This window comes from Pleurodeles waltl, chromosome 4_2, assembly GCF_031143425.1.
Source record: "Pleurodeles waltl isolate 20211129_DDA chromosome 4_2, aPleWal1.hap1.20221129, whole genome shotgun sequence".
Lineage (NCBI taxonomy): Eukaryota > Metazoa > Chordata > Amphibia > Caudata > Salamandridae > Pleurodeles > Pleurodeles waltl.
Window position 1 is genome coordinate 217238947 of NC_090443.1, and position 26489 is coordinate 217265435.

The window sequence follows — 26489 nt, forward strand, 5'->3', positions numbered from 1 at the left end:
TTTCTTCAGCAGGGCACTGATCTCGGCGTGTTTCCAGCACTCCGGGAAGGTGGCGGTGTTGAAGGAGGCGTTGACGATGTCACGGAGGTGGGGTGCGATGATGTGGTCAGCCGTGTTGAAGATGTGGTGTGGGCAGGGGTCCGTAGGGGATCCGGAGTGGATGGTGTTCATTGTGCGTGTTGTGTCTTCGGTGCTGACTGGGGTCCAGGTGCGGAGGGTGGCGGTGGGGGGCATCGGTTCGGTGGTGGGGTTTGTGGTTGGTGGGCCGAAGCTGTTGTGAATGTTGGCGATCTTGTCGTGGAAGAAGGCTGCGAGGGAGTCGCAGAGGTCTTGCGAGGGAGTGATGTCATTGTTTCCGGCGTCGGGGTTGGAGAGCTCTTTGACGATGCTGAAGAGTTCCTTGCTGTTGTGGGTGTTGTTGTCCAGTCGTTCCTTGAAGGCTGTCTTCTTTGTGGCGCGGATCAGTTGGTGGTGTTTGCGGGTGGCGTGTTTGAGGGCCGTCATGTTGTCTGTGGTCTGGTTGGTGCGCCAGGTGTTCTCCAGGGAGCGGCAGTTCTTCTTGGAGGTGATGAGCTCGTCGGTGAACCAGGAGGCTTTCTTGCTGCTGCGTCTGCTGGGGGGGTTCTTCTTCAGTGGTGCGAGGGCGTCTGCGCAGTTGGTGATCCACTGTGTGAGGTTGTTGGCGGCTTCGTTGGGGTCCGTTGAGCTGGTGGGGGGGTTCTGGCTGAGGAAGGTGGTGAGCTGGTCTCCGGTGATCTTGTTCCAGCTCCTGCGGGGGGTTTGTTGAGGGTGGTGGTGGGTCGTCGTTTTACTGAAGCTGAAGTGGACGCAGCTGTGGTCAGTCCACTGGAGATTGGTGGAGTGGCTGAAGGTGACATATTTGCTGGATGAGAAGACTGGGTCAAGCGTGTGGCCGGCGTGGTGTGTAGGGGTGGTTACCAGTTGCTTGAGTCCGAGGTTGGCCAGGTTGTCCAGTAGAGCAGTGGTGTTGCGGTCCTTGTCGTCCTCCAGGTGGAAGTTGAGGTCCCCCAGGAGGATGTAGTCGGTGGAATTGATGGCGTGGGGGCTGACGAAGTCTGTGATGTCTTCGCTGAACTGTGTGCGTGGTCCCGGTGGTCTGTAGATGAGGGTGCCTCTGAGCGTGGTCTTGGGGTTGGTGTGTATCTGGAAGTGGAGGTGTTCGGCGGAGGTGAAGGTGTCATCAGAGTTGGTCGTGATGCGGATGGTGTTCTTGTGGATGATGGCGATGCCTCCTCCTGTCTGGTTGACGCGGTCCCTCCTGGTGATTTTGTAGCCTTCTGGGACGGCGATGGCGACGTCGGGTGCTGAGGAGGCGTTCATCCAGGTTTCTGTCAGGAAGGCGATGTCTGGTGCTGTCGAATCGAGGAGGTTCCAGAGTTCGACGGCATGCCTGTGAACGGAGCGGGTGTTGAGCAGGATGCACATCAGGTGTTTGTTGCTGGGGCTCGGTTTAGTAGGTGCAGTGTTGGGTCGTAGGCTGGTGAAGCGGCAGGTCAGGCAGGTGAAGGGTCCGTGGGTGCGTCTCGGGGTGGCTCGGTAGCAGGCGGTGTTTCGGCCGGCGTTGAGTGTGTGGAGGGTTCTGGCATCGTAGCTGTGCAGGGTGTGCTGGCGAGGGCGAGGACCAGGGGGTCTGGCGCTGGGCGCGGTCCAGGCGCGGACGGGCGCAGACGGGCTTACCTTTGGCGCACCTTCGGCGCTCAGTCGGAGCTCCCGCTGCGCGCGTCCGCTGCGCGGTCGCTCTGGGGGCGTCATAAGTAAGGAGCCGGGAGGGAGGAGCAGCTGGGTGGCGGGAGCGGTCCGGCGAATGGAATCACAGGGGGGCGGGGCCGCAGGGAGGCAGCGGCGGGAATCCCAGGAGCAGCGAGCGAGCGAAGGAATCTGCAGGCAGGAGGCGGCAAAGGCAGGCAGGAGCGGCAGCAGTGAGTGGGGCGACCAAGCCCTGTGGAGGGCTGAGCATTGTGCCCTGTGCTCTTCAACCGGGAGACGATGGGGTGAGTGGGTGCCATACCACTGGTTCTGGAGGGGGCATCCTGCTCCGTGATGCAGATCTTGGAGTGTGCAAGGTCACAGTATCTCAGCTGGGTGTCATACCCACAGGATTTGCAGGGGCAGGCCGCACAACAGCCCATTGACACAGGGCCACAGACTGTCTGCCGGTGGTGACGCCTGCTCAGTGGTGATGCTGCTGATGCTGCCACTGGTGGTGGGGGGAGGCTCCAGCTTATCCCCTGTAGCTTCAGACGGCTGCCCAATGCTGGTGGTGCTGGTGGTGCTGGTGAAGGTGCTGCCAGTGGTGGTGGTGGGGTGAGGCTCCAGTCAATCTCCTGCAGCCTCGAATGGCTTCACCACCATGGTTGGTGGTGGGGGCTCTGTCTGAGTCCCAGCACCATGCACTTGTCCTTTCTGCCTGCTTGTGCAGGCCCCTTGCCCTTCCTGGCAGCAGCTGGGGATTGCTCCTTGCCCTTCCTTGCAGCAGCTGGGGGTTGCTCCCTGCCCTTCCTTTCAGAGGCTGGTGCTGGCTCCTTGCCCTTCCTTGCAGCAGCTGGGGGTGGCTCCTTGCCCTTCCTGTCAGCACTTGGGGCAGGCACCCTTTCCATGTGGCAGCTTGGTGCCCGGGATCCTTTCCCACCACAGGTTGCTGTCGACACTACTGGGCCCATGGACTGCTTGACTGAGGTGCTTGACTGGGTTTTACCCACCCTGGCCAGATGTGAAGGATGGTGGGGTGAGGGGTAGGGAAGAGGTCAACGATGGAGAGGATAGCTTCTTAGGGACATTGGGGTGGGAAGAGGGAGAAGGTTTGGGAGTGGAGGACGAGGGAGTGGTTGTAGGAGGTGTCTGTCTGCTGTGTTTGGGTACAAATGCATGGGCTGGATGCTGCTGTGAGGTGGATGGCTGTTGGGTGTCTGAGTGCTTGCTTTTGTGTACCTTGGGAGGGAGCAGACACAGTGGGAGAGGACACAGGGGACGTGTGCATGGATTTTGAGGTGGTGACTGCTAGTGAGGTGTGTATGCTGGTGATGGAGGTAGTGGATGAGGATGTAGTACATGTAGGTGTGGGTGTTGACACAACTAGGAGGGAGTTGGAGGAGACGGAGGAGTGGGCCACAGTGGAGGCAGTAGATGTTGGTATGTCTGCATCTGGATGGTGTTTGTGTGAGTGAGTGCCTGTGGGATGAAGTGTGGTGCCTGTGTTTGCCTGTGCCACTCTTGTGTGTTGTCCTGTGTGCATGCTGGTCTGTCTGTGTGCTTGGGATAGGTTGGGGTTGTAGGGAATAGGATTGGGTAGAGGAAGTTGGAGCGGGGAGGATGGAAACTGGGACAATGGCTGCCATCAGAGAGGAGGCCAGAGCCTGGATTGATCTCTGTTGGGCCGCCAAGACAGTGTGAATGCCCTTCAGAAATGCATTGGTCTGTTGCATTTGGGCTGCCAGCCCCTGGATGGATTGCAGGAGGTCAATAGCCTCCTCACTCAGGGCAGCGGGGCTAACTGGGGCAGGGCCTGAGGTGCCTGGGGTGAAGGAGAAGCCCCCTCTTGGGTGAGGGGGCATGGGCAACTCTATGAGGGGCTGCTGGGAGGGCGGTGCTGATACAGCGGTGGGGGCTGTACCTGTAGCTGGGGTGGGCACAGAGGTGTCCGTCACCACCAGGGAGCTTCCATCGGAGGAGGTATCCGTGTCTGAACTATCCCCTCCTGTCTCCCCCCTGGTGCCCCCACCGCTGGTGGACTCTGCCTCACAGGTCCTGTGAGATGCAGCTCCCTCCCTTGCCGGTGCCTCTGCTCCTCTGCCAGATTATGCTAATGCACATAAGGACTGGATAACAAAACAAAAAAAGGGGGAAGAGACAAAGGATACACTGGGTCAGTGGCTGCACCTACACCACCATTGGCGTACACAGCCCCCTCACACACAGGGAACAGCCCTACGCACTATGCAATGCACTACCAGTAACAATGCTAGTCACTAGGGCATGGGGAGAGACACATACCGCCGACTGCAGCATACCTGGAACCCACACAGCCCTGCCCAGTAGTGGATGCCTACTAGCTAGGTTGGAGAAATTTCACATCAGGTCCATGTCCCATATGGAACCTACTTTGCAATGTCAGGCCTGGCCTAGGGGCACCCAAAAACACACAACCCCTACCCGGATACCACCACACCATACGTAAGTAATGATGGGCACTGTAATCACCCCCTTGTGGCTGCTGTGATGCCCTCAAGCGCCCATCCAGCTCCACATAGGCCACCGCAAGTATGCAGGCCATCAGGGGGGTCAGGCTTCGACAGGCTTCCTCGTAGGGAGGCCATCCCCAGCTGGGCCTCCGCCGTCTTCCGTGCCCAGCATCTTAGGTCCTCCCACAGTTTCCGACAGTGGGTGCTCCGCCTTCCATAGACCCCAGGGTCCGCAAGTCTGTGGCGATGGCACACCATATACCCTTCTTTTGATGGGCGCCGACCTGTAGATGAAATGTGCACAGGGAAAGGTATTAGTTAGACAGTCCTGGATGTTACACTCATGGCCCACCATAGCCCTCCACATCCCCTTGTGCACAGACAGTGCCCAGCATACATGCTGCATGCTGCCTAGGGCCCATCCACCAACCCCCTCTAATATAGGCCTTCACACACTGCACTCCATGCATTCATGCCCCATGCATTGTGCTCACAGTGTACTCACCCGCTGGTCTTGAAGCCCATACAGCAGTCCGTACTGGGTTAGGACCCCATTGACAGCCAATGTTCTCAAACGTTATGACAAGAGTGTTGTCTGTCCTGATTAAACACATGTGCAGCTACATTGTTTTTCCCCAGGGGGAGAATTTGGCCACGGTGAAGGCTGAATTCTATTCAATGGGACATACCCCCAACATAATTGGGGCGATTAATGGAACACATATTTTATTTTTCTCCCCCACAGCAAAATGAACAGGTCTTCAGAAATCAAAAAAGTTTGCACTCGATGAATGTGCAGATGGTGTGTTCGGCAGACCAGTACATCTCCCACATCAATGCTAAGAGTCCTGGGTCGGTGCATGATGCCTTTATCCTGAGGAATAGCAGCATCCCAAATGTGATGGCCCAACTCCAGAGGCACAGGGTGTGGCTAATAGGTGAGCCCTGCTTCCCACCCAGTGGATGTTGGTGTATGGGTATAGTGTGGGCCCTAAGGGATAGTGTGTGGCTAACAGTTGTCCAACTATATTTGCAGGTAACTCAGGTCACCCCAACCTATCATGGCTACGGACCCCTGCGAGGAATCCCAGGACAAGGGCTGAGGAACGTTACAATGAGGCCCATAGGCGAACAAGAAGGATCATTGAACATACATTTGGCATCTTGAAGGCCAGGTTCCGGTGCCTCCATCTGACTGGTGGATCCCTGTGCTACTCACCCAAGAAGGTCTGCCAGATAATCGTGGCATACTGCATGTTGCATAACCTTGCCTTGAGACGCCATGTGCCTTTTCTGAAGAAGGAAGATGCTGGAGATGGCAATGGGGAGGCAGTGGACCCTGTGGACTGTGGACAGTGAAGATGAAGAGGCGGAAGATGAGGAAGAGGACAACAGAACTGAAGTGATAAGTCAATACTTCCAATGACACACAGGTAAGTCAGTGTAACTTCACATTTCATTGTCAGTTTTTTGTTTCACATTGTAACTGGTAGGCTGTGATTTCCCACTTCTATGGCCACTCGCTGTACCCTTTGGCAATTCTTTTTGCAGATGTTGGTGCCCCACTATCCTTCCTGGTGTGCTCACTGCAGCCAAATACAAGTCTTTCCTATGTAAATATTACTGCACAGTTGAATTGCAATGTTTAAACATTGTTAAACAAATACATACTGAAATCATTTGACATACTCCATACTTGTTTTTTTTTCAAAGTGTGTTTATTGCTGTGCTATGAAGAGAAGGGAGAAGTGCAATGGGCTGGGGGTAATGATGATGGAGGAAAGTCCAGGGTATAGTTCCAGTCTATTTGTTGCACAGGTGCAGTGTCCATGGGGCCATAGGAAGGGGAGCAATGGCAATTCAAGGTGGACAGGGTGAAAGAGTGGGACACAAGGGTGACAATCAGGAGAGTCTCATTTCCTGGTGGGGGTCTTGGCAATAGTCTCTGGCTTATGCCTGGATCGCAGGGAACATTTGCGGGGTGGTTTTCCTTCTGCAGGGGGAGGGGTACTGGTGGTCTGTTGGTCCTGTGGTGGGGGTGCCTCCTGTCCACTAGCAGCAGCGGAGGTGGAAAGCTGTTCAGTAGTCTGGCTAGTGCCTCTGTCACCTGAACCATTTGCCCGCTGCCACTGACCCCAGGTCCCTCATTGTCTTGGGTTTGTGGTGTGCCCTGGGGTCCCTGTAGTGGTGGACACACTGCTGAATGGTGTGTCCTGGGGACAAAGGTATGGGCACGCTGGGTGGGTGCTGTGGTGGTGTTTCCTGAGAAGGGAGGCTCTGTGGTGGTGTGTCACTGTGGCTATGTAACAGACTGTCGGGAGATCCCTGATGGGCCAGGTTCGACATCCAGATCCAGGCGAGCAAAGTCGCTGTCATCACTGTGGGCCTCTTCTGTGGGGGGACTGGATGTTACTGGCACCTCTTCTCCAGTGACATTGGCTGGGATACCTGTAGGGATGTAAATGTTATTGTTTCTGTGTGTGCCATTTTGTGCATGGGTGGGTTGCCCTCTATGGCTGTTATTGCCCCGGCAGCTTAACTTTGTGTGATTTGGTATGTGGTGGGCTAGCTGATTCTCTCTTGTGTGCATGCTTTAGTGTTAGGTGTCTATGCAGGTCTGTGAGGGGTATTCATGCATTGGTGGTGCATGCAGGGCTTGGCATTAGGATGAGTGAAAAGTGATGGTGGGATGTGTGGGAGGTGGTGGAGTGATGGGAGTGTGGGTGAGGGTGGGGGTATGTAATGGCATGCAGGTAGGGGGTGAAAGTTGTTGTCGTACCAGAGTCCAGTCCTCCTGCTACTCCTGTCAGGTGCTCAGGAGGCATGATTGCCAAGACTTGTTCCTCCGATGTTGTTAGTTGTTGGGGAGGAGGTGGTGGTCCACTGCCAGTCCTCTGTACTGCGAGCTGGTGTCTTGCAGCAATGGAACGTACCTTCCCCCGTAGGTCTTTTCACCTCTTCCTGATGTCATCCCTTGTTCTGGGGTGCTGTCCCACTGCGTTGACCCTGTCCACGATCCTCCACCATAGCTCCATCTTACTAGCAATGGATATCTGCTGTACCTGTGCTCCAAATAGCTGTGGCTATGCCCGGATGATTTCCTCCACCATAATCCTTAGCTCCTCCTTAGAGAATCTGGGGTGTTGTTGTGGTGCCATGGGTGTTGTGTGAGTATTGTGGGTGATGGTGTGTAGGTTGATGTGTTGGGTGTGTGATGTGGGGTACGTGGGTGGTGTTTAGGTGATGGTGGTGTGTGTCTCTGGTCTTGTCTGTGGTATTGGCGTCTATCTTGTGCCAATGGTTTTAGTTGTAAAGAGTTGTGGGTAATGCTGGTGTGTGTTTTGTAGTGGTGTGGGTGTGGTGTGTGTATGGGTGTTAGGTGTGTGTTGTTTGAATTGTCCAATGTGGTGTTGTTTTGTATGTGTGTGTGTATTTTGAGCGGGCAGTGTGTACCGCCATTGGTTTACCGCCATTGAATGTCCGCCGTGGTGATTTGTGGGTCATAATGTGGTGGGCGTTGTTCTGTTGACATAACGGTGTGGGTTTTGATACCATCAGTTTATCACTGACCTTTGGTGTGGCGGAGTTGTGTCTGTGGCTGTATAGTGATGGATTGGTGTGTGTGTGTCATAAATGGTGAACGGATATCCTCCGTGGCAGTGGTATGTTGGTGGCAGTCAGCATGGCGGTAAGTGGGATTTACCGCCAATGTCATAATGAGGGCCTTAAGGTGCTCTGTCAGTCTCTGTGGATCCACTGTTTAAAGAAAAAAGACAAACCTACCTTCCCACGTGGACCCTGGCAGAAATGAATTATTATAACAATTTTCCTATGGGACTCATACAAAAGTAGTACTTTCTTATGTGTCTTTGAAGGTACCTAGATTAACTCAGACGTATTCATCGGACCAAAATGAATTAGAAAGAAGACAAAACACAGGACTGTTATGTTTGCATATTGTAATGTTTTAACTCCAATCAAGTGTAAGAATCAACTAAATAAATGACCATAGGGCAGACGATGCAGTGCTCCTGAGGTGATTATATGTATAAGGAACATAGATAAAAGAGACTGTACAGTTCCCAATGGTTGTATTCATTAATTTACTAAATTCATAGCAGGGTTTGCTTTTGTCAATGTAGGATCCTTTTAAATTAAATTACACATAACAACCAAGAGGGGTGGGGTTGTCAACATTTTGACCTTCTGTGACTGTTGGGTCACTTTAGGACTTTGGGGGTGATTCTAACTTTGGCGGGCGGCGGAAGCCGCCCGCCAAAGTTCCCCCAACAGAATACCGCTACGCGGTCAGAAGACCGCCGCGGTTATTCTGTGTTTCCCGCTGGGCTGGCGGGCGACCGCCAGAAGGCCGCCCGCCAGCCCAGCGGGAAACCCCTTCCCACGAGGAAGCCGGCTCCGAATGGAGCCGGCGGAGTGGGAAGGGTGCGACGGGTGCAGTAGCACCCATCGCGATTTTCAGTGTCTGCAATGCAGACACTGAAAATCTTTTAGGGGCCCTCTTACGGGGGCCCCTGCAGTGCCCATGCCATTGGCATGGGCACTGCAGGGGCCCCCAGGGGCCCCAGGACACCCCTCACCGCCATCCTGTTCCAACAGGATGGCGGTGAGGGGGCGCAATCCCCTTGGCGGCGCAGCAAGCTGCGCCGCCATGGAGGATTCCTCAGGGCAGCGGAAAACCGGCGGGAGACCGCCGGTTTTCCGTTTTTGACCGCGGCTGTACCGCCGCGGTCAGAATGCCCTTGGGAGCACCGCCAGCCTGTTGGCGGTGCTCCCGCGGTCCCCGGCCCTGGCGGTCAATGACCGCCAGGGTCGGAATGACCGCCATAGTCCTCTGTCAGTTCTAATGACCAGGAACTCCCTGTCCCTAATTGTAGAGACTGCAGTCCTAAGCAGAGTAGTGCCCCTAGGTGTTTTTAGAAATGTCCCTACAACAAAGGAGGTGGAAACCTAAAGGGCAGAGGCCATGAAGAGGGTGTCAGGACAAATAACAACCAGGGGAAAAACAAACCCGCAATCAATACTACAACTGGTGAATATTGCTGAGACTAATATCTCTAACTATGTTCTCAGCCATTAGAGACCAATATTCTGAGCAAAGAACAAGGCTTCATGCTAATAGACAAACCAGATTTCTTTAAAATGAACAATGGATTGTATTGATATTTTTAGATTAATTAGATTACAACTTCTTTAAGAGTAAACCGCTACCCAGCTTACAAGTGGTTCACATTTGACTCTGCTATCCCAGTTTGACCCCCCCCCTAGCCATCTCATGTGTGTGTGTAAATCTTAGGATTTGAAAACATTGTCTTGAAACAAGTAAAAGAATTGGAAAACCAGAAAAAGTTTATTCCATACAGCATCTCTAGATGTGAAAGGGAAGCTCTCATAGCGTAGCACATAGCCCGAGCATAACCATCAAACCAGCGGACAAAGGAGGTGCTATCATAATTTAAGACACTTAGAACTATAATTAAGAATTAAAAATCCCTGCTTGACCAATTTTAACATCTGGAAGTGCTATATTGATGATGTCTTCCTCCTGTGACATGAAAGTGTGAGGGACCTCAAAAATGTTATACCTTGGTTAAATATCCAAAGTCAAGATTCATATTTCACTGCAGACTAAAGCACCATAAAAATTAACTATTTGAATCACATGGTAAGACAGAGAAACAGTATTCTGTATACTACACTGTACAGAAAGCCGACAGACTTTTGGGATATAACAGTCATCAACCCAGGGCCTTGAGAGATAATTTACCATATGGCTAATTCTTCCTCCTATGCTGTTGTGCTCATCTCAAGGAAGACTACTTCAAAGAGGTGGAAGTACTTAAATCAAAATTTCTAGAATGGGGGTATCCAAGGAAAAGTAACTCCAGAGCCATGAAGAGGGCTTGGTTGTGTCCCAGGGAAAGCATGTCCACCCCTAGACAGAGAGAGGAATCGAAAGATAGAGTGGTGATTGTGAGCACGTTCTCTCCCGTCAGTAATGAAATCCAGAAGATCATTAGGAAACATTTGCATTTTTTAAAAGAAACATGAAGACCCTACCCTGTTTGACTGTTAGTGGAACAAAAATGTTAGCAACTATGTTGTAAGGACACATAGAGAAACTATCATGAAATCTGTCATTGAAGCATGCAAGAAAATGCCTGTTTTGCATGTTCACTCACATTTTTGGACTGATGCTGCTCGTTTTTCAACTCCGAGAGCGCCCTGAGGCTAGCTAACCAGACCTCAGTGACAATGTTCTAACCCTATACAAATCGCAGGTCAAACTGAATACCCCCAGTTGGCAAGGCCTGACTTACATTTAAGCCCCTAGTATACGGTACCCAGGGCACGTAAGACAGAGTGTCCACTCAGGGTTGCAGCAGTGTTTGTGCCACCCTTTGTGTGACAAACTACAAAATGTCTCCCAGTCTGCCACTGCAGACTGGAAGGACAGTGCTTTCACTGCCAGTTCAACTTTGCCATTTAAACCAATGGCAAAGCCACCCTATCCCTTAACACTATATGTAAGTCTCTCCTAAGGAAGGCCTATGCAGCCCTATGGAAGGGAGCGGAATGTCGTAATAGCAACACTTCCTAATTGCCATTTGGCTGTGGGTAAAGTTAGGGGACCTATTGGATAACAAGAGTTACTGGGTGGCATCTCAAGCTGGTTAACATCTGAATGTGGATACCCAACTGTGTAAGATACAAATTAATTGTAGACTTAAATGCAACTTGATGGCCAAGTCAAAATTAATATCACTTTTAAAGTTAAGCAACTTTTAGAAAGTTCCCCTCTGTGTCTCTGCTAGTCCAGTGCTCTCCCAAAGCGTGTACAAACAGATAGCTGTCTGTCAACCTGAGAAGATGTGTGAATGACTCCTGGGACCAAGAGCAAAGGAAGTTGCTGCAGAGCAAGGTGTCACTTTCTCTGCCAGGATGGCATCTCAGGGGTTAGCCCAGAAGTTGAGCTTCAAAGGGGAAGCTACTTTTAATTGGCTGCCAACTGTGAGCAGGATGCCTTTTCTTCCTGTAGACAGAATGGAGACAGATCTAGAGAAAAATCTAAATCCTTTGGTGGGGTGTAGTGTCCCTTGGGTAAGATGAATACAGACTCTGATAGCACTCCCCAGTCTGGCAGAGAGGGGAAACTCACTGCCAAACCTGTTTCACCACAGGCATATAGCCCTCAGATAGCCACACCTCTATGGTGGGCTATAAAGCTTCTGATGACCAAGGAAGGGTTGTACCATCTTGACAGGGGCAAGACTGGGGGATAGCCAGATGCCACAGATCACAGGAACGTCATCACTAGGTGGGGGGACCCAGCAGCCCATTGGCTAGTGAACTGCATGGTCCCCTCAAGGCACTTTCCTGGGATAAATATGGGCCCCTGGCATCCTGACCCTCAAATGTTATGTTATGTTATGTTACACAATTTATAGAGCGCATGGCTACCCTCGGGTTTCCCAGCGCTACTAAACCAAAACCACAGAGGGGATGAGAATGATACGCAACAAGAAAGGAATATGAAAACGGACCTAGAATAACAGAGTTTTCAAGCCCTTTCAAAATTCCAGTTCTTGCTCCATCAGCCGAAGATTAATGGGAAGCGAGTTCCACAATTTAGCTCCTAAAAACATCAGAGAGGACCCACCCCATCTTGCTTTCTTTATTTTCGGTACGATTACCAAAGCTAGAGTAGTAGATCTCAAATCTCTATTCGCCCTATAAAAGGTGGCCAGATTCCTAAGGAGCATAGGTCCTCTATCATGCAAAGACCTGTGGATATGACATAGAGCCTTAAATTTGATCCACTGTCCAACAGGCAACCAGTGCAAAGAGGCCAATCCAGCCTTCACAGAAGACCTTCTCGGGATGTTCAGTAATAAACGAGCTGCAGCATTTTGAACTCTTTGTAATTTCTTTTTAACATATACTGGGGAACATAGGAAAAGGCCATTCCCGTAGTCTAGCCTTGAAAGAATAATAGCTTGCACAATAAGGGGGTCATTCTGACCCTGGCGGCCGGTGACCGCCAGGGTCACCGACCACGGGAGCACCGCCAACAGGCTGGCGGTGCTCCCTCGAGCATTCTGACCGCGGCGGTTCAGCCGCGGTCAGAAGCGGAAAGTCGGCGGTCTCCCGCCGACTTTCCGCTGCTCGGGGGAATCCTCCATGGCGGCGGAGCGCGCTCCGCCGCCATGGGGATTCTGACACCCCCTACCGCCATCCTGTTCCTGGCGGGTCTCCCGCCAGGAACAGGATGGCGGTAGGGGGTGCCGTGGGGCCCCTGGGGGCCCCTGCAGTGCCCATGCCAATGGCATGGGCACTGCAGGGGCCCCCGTAAGAGGGCCCCGCATAGTATTTCAGTGTCTGCAAAGCAGACACTGAAATACGCGACGGGTGCAGCTGCACCCGTCGCACCCCTGCAACGCCGCCCGCCACAGTCAGAATCAGCCCCTTAGTCTTCTAGCCAGTGCTGGAAGAATAACAAAAATCTTCCTAAGAAGTCTCAATAAGGCAAAGCAAGTAGAATCTGGAATCAGATAAAAGTTGATTTCCGAAATCCAACAACAGCGGTGACTCCAAGGATCAGTCTGCTGATCTCTTAAAACCAGTTCCAGGGACACAAGAGGTGAAAGAGCGTAAACAGACAAGTTGGTAGCCACCGTAGAGGTTTTGCCGCTATTAGTCTGTGGACACTGAAGAGTATAAATCTGAGATAACCAAAAGCTGCACCAATGTCTGCCAGACCCAGGAGTGCTATCAGAGTCTGTATTCATCGTACCCAAGTGAAACTAGACCCCACCAAAGGATTTCACCTCAACTGCAGTGCAGACTGACCAGTAGCCCGGCATTGGCTACAGTTTACCGTTGGTCTCCCACGGGCTTCATCCCACCTGCTGGAGGTTGCCTTGATTCCAAGCTGTTAGAAACATCCAGCTGCTGTCGTTCTTGAGATATTGAAGGTTAAAGCCATGGTCATCGTCCCCTTTCTGCCGATCAGCAGGAAGTGGACACTGGCCTGTCTAGTAGTTGATGCTACCAACACAAGGTTTTCTCCACAACTGTGATTTCTGATGTGCAAACCCCTGTTTCTACCTCAACAGCTAAAGGCATATCTAGTGGGTACTGGCCCACTAGCTAGCCAATGTCCCCAACTGAAAATCCACTTGGGCAGCTGAACTCCAGACATCACTCTACTTGACTGTTGTCTGCTAGACAGTGGACATTGAGAGACACTACCTGCCCGGGAGCTTGTAAAACCTTTTATGTCAAGGGCGGAATCTTATTTGGATAGGGAGTTGGGTTTGAGCTTTGTTTATTTACTTTTCAGATGTCATCTCTTGTATTCAATTCACAGCCATTAATGAAGAGGTGCAGGCATATCATAACAATAGTTTTTAAATTGCATCTTATTATCTGGTGTACCCCAAAACATGAATGCTTCTGAACTTCCTCAAGGCAACATAAAGTGCACCCTATAGTTTAACACTGTAGATGGTCCTCCATGTTAACAGGACGTTTAGAGATTAGACTGATGGAGTTATAAACACTTAATGGGTGGTATATTGGGTGCAAAAAGTGGAAGGGTATTTTGGTTTTCTTTGTAGCTCATATTTGGAGTATGTTTTTGTTATTACCTCCTAGTAAAGTCATTTTTAAAAAAACATTAAATCACTGCATGAAAATTTAATATATAAATATTTATCTATGGTGTCAGCCCTCATTTTGAATCTCCAAAGCCCTCTACACTTATCAATAAGCAGTGACTGCTCAGCTCTTCTAGAGTGAGGCATTGAAGAGCTTAAAGAAAGAACTGGTACATTCAGTTGAAGTCCAATAGAATTGTGATTCTGGGAAACCAGTGATAAACAACCTTACCCTCAAAGGTTAGGTCCAGTAATCCCTGACTGGCCAGGAACCGGAAAAGGCCTTCCATTTTCCTTCAGACCAATAACAGTTTAAACAATGCATTTGGAAACATATTTCATGAAACCTTTGCCCCATTTTCTCCAACAATCTAAGCCCCTCTGCAAGGCCTATGTAAATCACTATGCTCACTTGCTCAGTGGCATGTGTATTGTTAACATCTATGATATTCAACTTGTGTGCACAAATGCCAGCACCCCTACTCTGAAAATGATTCCAGTGCCTCTGCAATTTGGGTAAAAATTCCTTCCTCTACACAAATGTTCACATATATTATTGCTTCTCAAATGCCTAACACTAATAAGACTGAATTAAATAAGCATTGAACCAAATGGAAGACATTCACCCTATAATGTGTTGGAGCTAACAATCCCTGTATAAAATTCTCTCTCTAATTTCCTTCTTATTTTAGGTGACTTCTGATGCCCCTAGTTGCACGCAATAAAAAAGTAGTTAGCCACTCAACAGGTATTAGATTATTACAGTTGAAGTTTGACATTACACATGCCAGAGCCAGAAGCTCAGGGAAAAGGCAGGGCACAAAGTGTAATTAAAGGTGTTCTTTAGAAAATGAAAACAAACTGTGACTTCTGCTCTGCATTTCTAGATGAACAGTGAGAAGCAGAAAGAAGATATTTATGGCAACGTATTTATTTTTCCATACTTTAGATAATTATGGAAAGATAGATTTGTTCCTGTAATTATACGAGTTTTTAACATTCTCAGCTACGGAATTTTCCTGAATCTGATTGTAATATTTGTTGGCAACAAATATCTTACTGCTTTGTGGTGTATTTAGTTCTGCCCTGGGAATTGCAATTTTATTTTTCATGTTTGCAAACATCTTTCACATGAAAGAGTGCCACACCAAGGATTTAAATGGTTTGTGGGATGGGTGAGGGCGTGACCCTGTATTTGAAGCAGTAACGTTCCCCCTTCGGTACATTATAAGAATATATCAAGCCACCTCAGAGTCCTGTGACCTTATAAAGTCTAATTCTGCTATATGGTCATGGAGCTCCTTGGTGAGTTCCAAAATCCTTATAATTTATGTTAGGTGGTACTTATCGTGCTGGGCTGCACTGCATGATAGGGAAAGGACAGGAATGCATCATATTAAACCCCTTCGCTGCTAGGCCTTTTTCCCTCAAGTGGCAAGCCTTTTTTTGGCTATTTGGGGCAGTTCGCGCTTAGGCCCTCATAACTTTTTGGTCACAGAAGCTACCCACGCCAACTTTCTGTCCTTTTTTTCCAACATCCTAGGAATTCTAGAGGAACCCAGACTTTATGGTTTCCCCTGAAGGAGAGCAAGAAATTAGCCAAAATACAGCGAAATATTCGTTTAAAAAAAAAACAAAATGAGAAAAAAGGGCTGCAGAAGAAGGCTCCTGGCTTTTCCCCTGAAAATGGCATCAACAAAGGGTTTACGTTGGTAAAATCACCATCTTCCCACCTTTCAGGAACAGGCATACTTGAATTATAAAACCCAATTTTTCAACACAATTTTGACATTTTACTGGGACATACCCCATTTTTACTATTTTGTGTGCTTCAGCCTCCTTCCAGTTAGTGACAGAAATGGGTGAGAAACCAATGCCGGAAAGCTAGACATTTCTGAAAAGTAGACACATTTCTGAATTCACCAAGGGGTCATTTGTGTAGATCCTACAAGTGTTTCCAACAGACTAACAGCTGAAATAAAAGAATATTGAAATTGAGGTAAAAAAAACACAAATTTTTCTCCAGGTTTTACTCTGTAACTGTTTCCTGCAATGTCAGATTTTTTAAAGCAATATACTGTTACATCAGCTGGACTCTTCTGGTTGCGGGGATATATAGGGCTTGTAGGTTCATCTAGAACCCCACGTATCCAGGTCCAATAAATGAGCTGCACCTTGCAATGGGTTTTCATTCTATACCGGGTATAAAGCAATTAATTTGCTGAAATATAAAAAATGAAAAATAGGTATCAAGAAAACCTTTGTATTTCCAAAATGGCTACAAGATAAGGTATTGAGAAGCAGTGGTTATTTGCACATCTCTTGGTTCCGGGGTGCCCATAATACCATGTGAATTACAGGGCATTTCTCAAATAGACATCTTTTTTACACACTGTCTTACATTTGAAGGAAAAAATTTAGAGAAAGACAAGGGGCAATAACAGTTGTTTTGTTATTCTGTGTTCCCCCATGTCTGCCGATAAAAATGGTACCTCACTTGCGTGGATAGGCCTATCTCCCGCGACAGGAACTGCCCCAAAACACAACATGGACACATCAGATTTTCACAAAGAAAACAGAGCTGTTTTTTGCAAAGTGGCTAGCTGTGGATTTTGGCCTCTAGCTCATCCGCCACCTAGGGAAACCTAGCAAACCTACACAGTTTTGAAAACTAGACACCTAGGGGAATCCAAGACGGGGTGACTTGTGGGGCTCTGACCAGGTTCTGTTACCCAGAATCCTTTGCAAACCTCAAAATTTGGCCAAAAAATCACATTTTACCTCTCATTTCGGTGACAGAAAGTTCTGTAATCAGAGAGGAGCCACAAATTTACTTCCACCCAGCGTTCCTCCAGGTTTCCCGATAAAAATGGTACCTCACTTGTGGGGGTAGGCCTAGCGCCCGTGACAGGAAGTAGCTCCAAAACACAACTTGGACACATCACATTTTCACAAAGAAAACAGAACTGTTTTTGCAAAGCACCTAGCTATGGATTTTGGCCTCTAGCTCAGCCGTCACCTAGGGAAACCTAGGGAAACCTAGCAAACCTGCGCAGTTTTGAAAACTAGACACCTAGGGGAATCCAAGATGGGGTGACTTGTGGGGGTCTGAGCAGATTCTGTTACCCAGAATCCTTTGCAAACCTCAAATTTGGCCCAAAAAATACTTTTACCTCTCATTTCGGTGACAGAAAGTTCTGTAATCAGAGAAGGGCCACAAATTTCCATCCACCCAGCGTTCACCCATGTATCCCGATAAAAATGGTACCTCACTTGTGAGGGTAGGCTGAGCGCCCACGACAGGAAAAGCCCCAAAACACAACATGGACACATCACATTTTCACAAAGAAAACAGAGCTGTTTTTTGCAAAGCACCTAGCTGTGGATTTTGGCCTCTAGCTCAGCTGGTGCCTACTGAAACCTAGCAAGCCTGTGCAGTTTTGAAAACTAGACACCTAGAGGAATCCAAGATGGGGTGACTTGTGGGGCTTTGACCAGGTTCTGTTACCCAGAATCCTTTGCAAACCTGAAAATCTGGCCAAAAAAACACCCTTTCCTCTCATTTCAGTGACAGAAAGTTCTGGAATCAGAAAGGAGCCACAAATTTCCTTCCACCTAGCGTTCCCCCAAGTCTCCCGATAACAATTATACCTCACTTGTGGGGGTAGGCTTAGCGCCCATGACAGGAGGTACCACCAAAACACAATGTGGATACATCACATTTTCACAAAGAAAACAGAGCTGTTTTTTGCAAAGCGCCTAGCTGTAGATTTTGGCCTCTAGCTCAGCTGGCACCTACTGAAACCTAGCAAACCTGTGCAGTTTTGAAAATTAGACACCTAGGGGAATCCAAGATGGGGTGACTTGTGGGGCTCTGACCAGGTTCTGTTACCCAGAATCCTTTGCAAACCTCAAAATTTAGCCAAAAAAACACCATCTCATTTCGGTGACAGAAAGTTCTGGAATCAGAGAGGCGCCACAAATTTCCTTCCACCTAGCGTCCCCCCAAGTCTCCCGATAAAAATGGTACCTCACTTTTGTTGGTGGGCCTACTGCCCGTGAAAGGAAATGCCCCAAAACACTATCTGGACACATCAAAATTATCAAATACAAACTACCTGTTTTTGCGGGGGACATCTGCGTTTTTGGTTCTGGGCTCTGCAGCCTTCTAGGAAAACCTACCAAACCCAGACATTTCTGAAAACTAGACACCTGAGGGAGTCCAGGGAGGTGTGACTTGCGTGGATCCCCCAATGTTTTCTTACCCAAAATCCTCAGCAAACCTCAAATTTAGCTAAAAAATCACTGGACCGCACTGGGACAAATTTCATGCCACCCAATGTTCCCCTTAGTCTCCCGGTAAAAATGATTTGTGTGGGTGGGCCAAGTGCTTGTGAAAGGGAAGAGCCAAAAACATGTCGATATTGAGGGGGTCCAAAAGGGCAGTTTGCAAAAAAACAAGTGCAGCAGAAATTTTATCGGTATAGATGAGACAATGCTGGGTGGTAGGAATTTTGTGTATTCCTGCAGATTCCGGAAGGTTTCATCACAAAAATGTGGGAAAAATGTGTGATTTCCAGCAAAGTTGGAGGTTTGCAGGTGATTGTGGGTACAAAAATGTTACGGGTGCATGTGAAACACACCACCCTGGAATCACCCAGATGTTTAGTTTTCAGATGTGTCTAGGTCTTAAGGATTTTTCTACATGGCAGCGTCCCAAAGTCTATAAAGTGCAACCCTCACCATTCCAAGTGGGACGATTTGGAGAGTTAGCCAAGCTCTCATGGCCCAACTGTAATAATCAAATGTGTTCTTGCGTGATGTGGGAGAAGATTTTTTAGAGTGCAAGGGAGAGCTGAAAGACTGTTACCCCCTTCAGTTGGGGTGGGGGCGTAACCAGGTCTATACTGGTTGGTAGCCACCACCCCAATATATATATATATATATATATATTTTTTTTTAATTCCCTGGCATCTAGTAGACATTCTGCCCCCCAGGGTGTGGAACAGGGGTAATTGCCCCATCTGCCCATTGGTGGGCAGAACAACTTTGGCCCCATTTATTTGGGGTGGGGGTATGGCCATACCCCCACCCCCTTATTTTTGAAAAAAAACTTCCCTGGCCCCCGGTGGGCTTTCTGCCCCACCTTGGGGGCAGATGGGCCTTCCAAAAATAGGCCCATCAGCCCATAAGGGGGGCAGATATGGCCAACAGTAATGTGCCCAATGGGGAGTGACCATTACCCAAGGGGCTGCGTCCCTAAAGAAAACACACGCATACACACACACCAATCCCTGGTGCCTAAGTGGTTTCTGCCCCACTGGGGGCAGATTGGCCTAACAAAAATCGGCCGATCTGCCCCCAAGGTGGGCAGAAATGGTCTAAATACAATTTACCTCCCAGGGGAGCGACCCTTGACTAAGGGGTTGCTTCCCACCTCTAAAAAAAATACAAAACAAAAAAACAACATTTTTTTTTATCCCTGGCGCCTAGACGTTTCTGCCACACCTGGGGGCAGATCGCCTAATAATAATAGGCTGATCTGCCCCCAGGGGGGGCAGAAAAAGCCTAAAATAAATTTGCCCCCCCCACCCCCGGGGAGCGACCCTTGGCTAGGGGGTCGCTCCACACCTTTAAAAAACAAAAAAAAACAAAAAATTATCCCTGGCGCCTAGAGGCTTCTGCCCTCCCCAGGGAGCAGATCGCCCTAATAACAATAGGCCGATCTGCCCCCCAGGGAGGGCAGAAATGTCCTAAAATAAATTTGCCCCCCCCGGAGCGACCCTTGCGTAAAGGGTCGCTCCCCTTGTGTGACATTGGCGCAAAAAAAGATCCCCAGTGCCTAGTGGTTTCTGCCCCCCTTGTGGGCAGATTGACCTAACAAAAATCGCCGTCCTGCCCCCAAGGGGGGCAGAAATAGTCTAAATACAATTTCTCGTAAAGAAACTACTATAAATATGGATTACAATATTTTTTATGTCAATTGTTAGGATAAAATATGGCTTTGTAGTTAAGCTTCCCCTAGCCTTTTGACTCACTGGGGGGAAAGAGACATGCTGATAATGGAGAAGGGGACTCCAGGTCCCAGCCTGCTCTGAGGGCTAATCTGTATGCACCTGGTATCGTACCCAGAGGTGCTCTATTAAAGAACTGACCGATTCAGCCCAGGACCTTTGCTGGAAAACAAACAAGCTTTATGATACATTTATTCTTTTTCTGTATTTCGAAAATTGTATTAATGGGGAAATGTAAAGGTAGTTGCCAAGTCTCTAATAGAAACAAAGGGGATGCTGGCGTGTCATTGATAACCAACTACCTGTCATCTGTCTGGAGGCTATTGAAACAGAGATAGGTCGGGTGGAGCAAGCTTGGGGTCTATATTAAGGACATCTGATCTGATGGGGGGTAACGCTTCAGAATCGACAACAGATACCCCAGTGCTAGCACAACAATCATTGGCTACGGGAAATGGAGGAGGCATTCCAGCTTTAGAAGGTACAGAATGTCCCAGTAAGACAAGATCTGTTCTAATTCCTCTGCATAAGCTTTGCAATTCTTGAGTTGCCCAAGACCCTCAAACACTAAGGCCCATATTTATACTTTTAGCACCGCATTTGTGTCATTTTTTTATGCAAAAGTGGTGCAAATGTACAAAATACAATTGTATTTTGTACGTTTGTGCTGCAATGGCTTCAAAAAGAGGCGCTAAAAAAGTATAAATACGGGCCTAACTGCTTGAATATCCAACACCTACCACCAGCCTGCCTTTAAGAAAAGCAGACAGGTTATGGCCATCGGAAGAGAGAACGCCACCCTGCCTCTCCCTGATTAACAACCCACCAGTGAAAAGCCAGAAGAGCAAAAAAACACCAAGGAAGAAGGTAGTTAAAAAAAAGTCCCAGAAGAGGGCACTGAAAATAAAGATCTTCCTAGCGATCTCATCAAGAGACTTGGCAATATACAGAGTTATGTTAAAGATGTGGCTCAGTATTGTTCTTCAGTATTAACTAAAGTGGAGTCCTTTGAGAACAGGCTTGACAACTTTTGTCCAGCCCAAGGAAAGTTTTCTGATACAGTGACTCAGTTAGGTGGAAGCCGTATGCCCCGGCCTCTAATGCAGGATCAAACCCCTTCCACACTAGCCATCTCTGGGAAAAGTAGGGGGATACCTGCTATCCCGCTCTCTGACCCAAATGCCACTACATTAATATCAAGCCCATCTGACAAAGGGAGAATCTAAAAAAACGTGGGATAAAGGTGAAAGATGCAAAAGGCACAAAACAGCAGTATGGCACTGAAGGTCTGGAGTGCAAGGTCACCTATCCACATATTCCTTCGGAGTGTGCAGCATACATAATCATTTTATAGAATGTCCCTAGTCTGGACAAGCAATGCTCTGAATGTCACATCTCTCTCTTCAAAAAAGTTTCTTTCTGGTTAAAAAGGTACTATGGTTGGCTGATGCATCCATTCAGGGAAATCATTACTGTAAGGAGGGTTGCATGGATTGGATTGACTTCCAAATCATCAAGCCGCGATTGCATACTAATATAGTTCAGAAACCCATACATAATGCATGGTTTGCTTCATCATTTCGCAGTCAGCACCCGAATCAGGGTCCAGTAGAGTACAGACGCTTTTCTATTTTTAAAGGAGATCAACGCTCTTACGCAATCCCTCTACTAGGTCATCACAGCGGAATGGGGTCTCTGGAAGCTTTGCCAACCAGGATATACAACATCGTTCTATCCTGATTTCAAATAGATTTGAGTCCCTGAGTCCACTTGAGGCATTAGACTGATTACCTCAAGTGAAGAGGCCACATGTGGAAGTAGATCTGCCCCTCATGTCCATGATCCAGCTGTCAGAAGAGACTATAATTCCCCAGGCTAAGACCTCCGATATCATCTCTAGGAATGTGGTGAGCCAACAGTCTAAATTAGACAAGCCTGACTGGTCAAGGATAGTGGAACAGCATCTACTCATGTGCTCAAGAGACTTGGGGCCAGATGTAGGAAACAGTTTGTGACTCGCAAACGGCAAAAATTGCCTTTTGCGAGTCGCAAACCGGAGTTTCCTATGCAGAAATGCATTTTGCGAATCGGAACCGACTCGCAAAATGCATTTCAGAATCGCAAATAGGAAGGGGTGTTCCCTTCCTATTTGCGATTCCTAGTGGTATGCAATACCATTTGCGACCGCATATGCGGTCGCAAATGGTGTCGCAGTTACCATCCACTTCAAGTGGATGGTAACCCACTCGCAAATTGGAAGGGGTCCCCATGGGACCCCTTCCACTTTGTGAATAGACCTGAAAATATTTTTTCAGGGCAGGGAGTGGTCCAAGGGACCACTCCCTGCCCTGAAAAAATACTGAAACTAAAGGTTTCGGATTTTTTTTTAAGTGCAGCTCGTTTTCCTTTAAGGAAAACGGGCTACACTTTAAAAAAAAAAACTGCTTTATTTAAAGCAGTCACGAACACGGAGGTCTGCTGACTACAGCAGGCCTCCATGTTTGCGAGTGCCTATACTCGCAATGGGGCCGCAATTTGCGACCCACCTCATGAATATTGATGAGGTGGGTCATTGCGACCCCATTGCGAGTCGCAGTCGGTGTCTGAGACACCGTACTGCATTGCAAATTGCGACTTGCAATTTGCGAGTCGGATGGACTCACAAATTGCAAGTCGCAATTTGCAAAAATGCTACATCTGGCCCTTGGGCCCATATTTATACTTTTTTAGCACTGCTTTTTGATGCAAAAACAGTGCAAACTTACAAAACACAATTGTATTTTTCAAGTTTGCTCCATTTTTGTGTCAAAAAATGACGCAAATGCAGCACTAAAAAAGTATAAATATGGGCCTTGGTTACTAAGCACACACAATATAAACAGTTATACTACTTTCCATGTGCTAGCTACCCCCTCAAAATCAGGCTAGGCTAAAGGGGGTTTGGCCACTTTCAGCTGTGTGGCACTAACAGGGGTGATAGTACAGGCTGCCGTCTCCTCTCTAAACTATCAAATACTTTTGTTTAAGCTCCAGAAACCCCTTGGTTTGTTACTGATAAATTATTATTAAAACATTTTGGCCCTACTAATACAAAGGTGGTTGACAATTTAGAGTATTCAATGCACATGTTACAAAATCATCACAAGAAGGCTCTTTTAATTGTCTGGGTAGGGGATTTTAACATTCAATTGTGCAATTCTAAAATCATGGAGTCCGGTGGTATCGCCGTTGAGTATCACATCCCCTCTTTCACTTTAGGCATACCTCATATGGAGATGCACCAAACTGAGTTATAGTTGTTAACTATTTAATCTTTGCTAATTCAGATGTTAGAGTGATCCCAGTGTATTTTGATAATAGGTTGAGTTATGTGATTGACTTAATTGTATTTTCAAAAGAGCTGTCTCAAGGTATGGTAAATGTTAGTGTATTACCAATATGTATAAGTGACCATAACCCCCTTGTATTGGATTTAAAGTTGGGTCTAATTAAGGGCCATGATGGGGGCTCGGTACCCCGAGGTGGGACACAATAGAAATAAGGCCCTGAGCATTAAATGGTGAAATATTGACAACAGAAGATTTATTTTAGAGATCTTTTGATAAACAACAAGGAACGCATTGTGATAGCACTTCAAATTGATGCAAATCCTACTTATGTAATTCAGGCTTTTCCCATCATAACAGGCTACATGGCTGACAAATTAACGAGAGGTAAGAAAATGCCAAATAATAATCCATGCTGGCTTAACCACTCTTGCTTGCATGCCCATAGAGCTCAAAAAATGGCCCTTAAATCCCACCCTCATGATCAGGATGGCACTGGAATGGGGATGAGGGCCTGTAAGGAAGCGATTGCCGGAAGGAGAGTAGAATTGAGAGAGAAAGCATGGGAGGAGGCTATAGAAGCTGGTTCCGGGAAAGGCACCAAGGCCTTTTGGCAGGTGGTTAATTCCACCAGCACATTAGGAGTTGACTGCACCAAAACAGACACTGTTGTACCAGCTCAGAACTGGGTGGAACACTTCTCTAAAGTCTTCCATACTGATGTTCCGGTCCATGGTGAGTCAGAGGGTGAGGCACATGTACTGGGTTATGATTTGGCTGCGACTATAGCTTTTAGTAACAAAATTTAAGTTGCGGATGTCATACGGACCATCCAGTGTAGCCTCTCAGATAAGGCTCCCAGTCCCGATAGGATTCCCTCAGATCTATACAAAGCTTTCCCAGAATTCTGTGGGCTGTTAATTACTAGTGGATTAAGATCTGCTGTAACTGGGACCCTACATCAGCTTTGGAAGGAGGTGATTATTGTCTCCAGGAGACAAGGGTTCACCTCACTGCTACCACCCAATCTCTCTTCTGGCCAGCTCTGTGAAATTCTTAGGCTGGGTTATTTTAGCCAAACTAGAGGACTGAGTGTCAGAAACCCACAGATTATCTGATGTCAAATTTGGGTTTGACCCGGATTTAGGCACTGTAGGACAGATGCTGAATTTAACCCTCATATTACAAAAATTTACAGAGGCAAAAAAAGGTTGTGTCCATGTCACCTTTATGGATTTAACATGTGCCTTTGACACAGTGAATAGATTAAAGATATGGGCCGTCAATGGCACAGCTGTGGGTTGACAATGGTATCCTAACCCTTCTCTCTAGACTTCATGCCTAAAACTCTGCTAAGTCCGATATAGTCAGGAGGGTGATCTAACGGATGTTAGCCCCTTTTCTCTTCCTGTTATATATCAATGATCTGAAGGATCATCTGCGTAGCGCAGGAAAAGATCTCCCTATAACCTATTCACTGTCAGCCCCTGTGCTACTCTATGCTGATGATTCCGTCCATATTGCAAGGACAGCTAATGGCCTAAAATCCCTGCTGAATACCTTTAATATCTTTATGGGTACTTTAGGCCTCAAAACAAACAGATTTAAGTATTTTACTATGAAGTGTGGTCCGAAGCTAACCAAAACCAAACAATTTGTGCTAGATGGAGATTTTAAAAGTTGCCGACTTTGGGGCGTGGCCGGGCCCCGAGAGAAGATGGCCGCCTAACCCGGGAGCTCCGTTCCGAGTCGGACTCGAGGGGGCGGCGGGGGTCACGCGGCCGCTGCAAATAAGATTAAAAGCCCTCCAGAGGCTTTATGAACAATCAGAGACCTGATCCCAGTCAAAGAGGACCAGCAACAGCGGCGTGGAAGACCACCGCGCACCTCGTCAGGAAAGGCCATACTCGGGGGAGGAGTTGCGTCTCCCGAGGCCAGAGAGGACCGGCCCGGCAGGAAAGAGACAACGACCCCCTCACCCTCCTACCCTTAGTCAGCAGTGCCAGCAGCATCGCACCGCTCTTTAGGATGCCATACCTTTACCCCCCCTGACCTCGCTCCCCACCCCCAGAGCGCAATAGCTGGCATCGGACTTGGGGAGGAGGCAGAGACACCGCAGCCACCGCAAATGGCACCATAATGTCTCCGGAGGCCCCTTAAAACTTATGGAGCCCTGATTCCCATGGAGGGGGCCTAGAGATAATAATGGGAAGGACCATTGCACCCTGACAGAAAAGGTCTTGACCGGGGGCGGAGCCGCACCTTCTGAGGCCAGAACAAACCGGCCTGCCAGGTACAAAGACCACGACTTGCATGGCTCTTTACCATTACCAGTGATCAACAGAGCAGGACTGCACACTAAGATGTAGTAACCTCCTCACTTGGTCCCCCCTCCGCCACCAGGGAGCAGCAGCAGGTGAACAGAGGGGGAAGGACACCCACCCTCGTGGAGAAAAAGGGGGGCAACGAAGTACCGATATTGGCTAATATCATCTACTCCTCCCGGCCACCCAACCAATCGAACAATCGCAAGGGCACGGACACTATCACTGATAGAGCTTCCCTTGCCACCACGAAGTGGATAAACCAACACCTCCGCGGTCTGCTGTGATCAGGACGAGGTCCCTGTTGGATGGCCCCTCGCAGCACTGAGAACAAGAGAGCATCGACCAGCCCCACCCCCGTCCCAGCAAAGACGGGCACTCTGAGACGAGAGCTAATGACAACTCCAAACCGATCCACTGGATAAGAGGGCCAGGTAAACACACCTGTGGTCATACTGAACCGGATACAACGCAGATCAGGGCAACACCGGGATACAATTGCCCATCCTCTCCTTAACAACCTCTGGTCCCCCCCCAAAAAAACAAAAAAAAGCAACAACAAAAAGAGCGAGCAGCCCCACAGTGGCGAACCCAGTCCTGCAACACAAATAGGGGAGGTCGGGCACTGACCAACCCACGCTCTCTTACCCTCATCATCCTCCGAGAAAGATAGAAGGGAAAGGATAAAAGCCTCGGACCTCATAAGGCCTCTCCCACAGACTGGCACTGAGATGCCCGGAGGCAAGTCAGGCCACAAATCCACAGGTAAACCGGCACGACAATTGTTATTTTCAGAGGCGCTCCAACATAAGCGTACCACTTCCCCAACAGCAGGACCTAACACAGCCTTAACTTCAAACTGACCTTCTACAATGACAGACGGGGACCAACCTGCAACCATGGAATGGATACTGCAGGAGATCACCGCCCTCAGTCACTGGATAGAGGG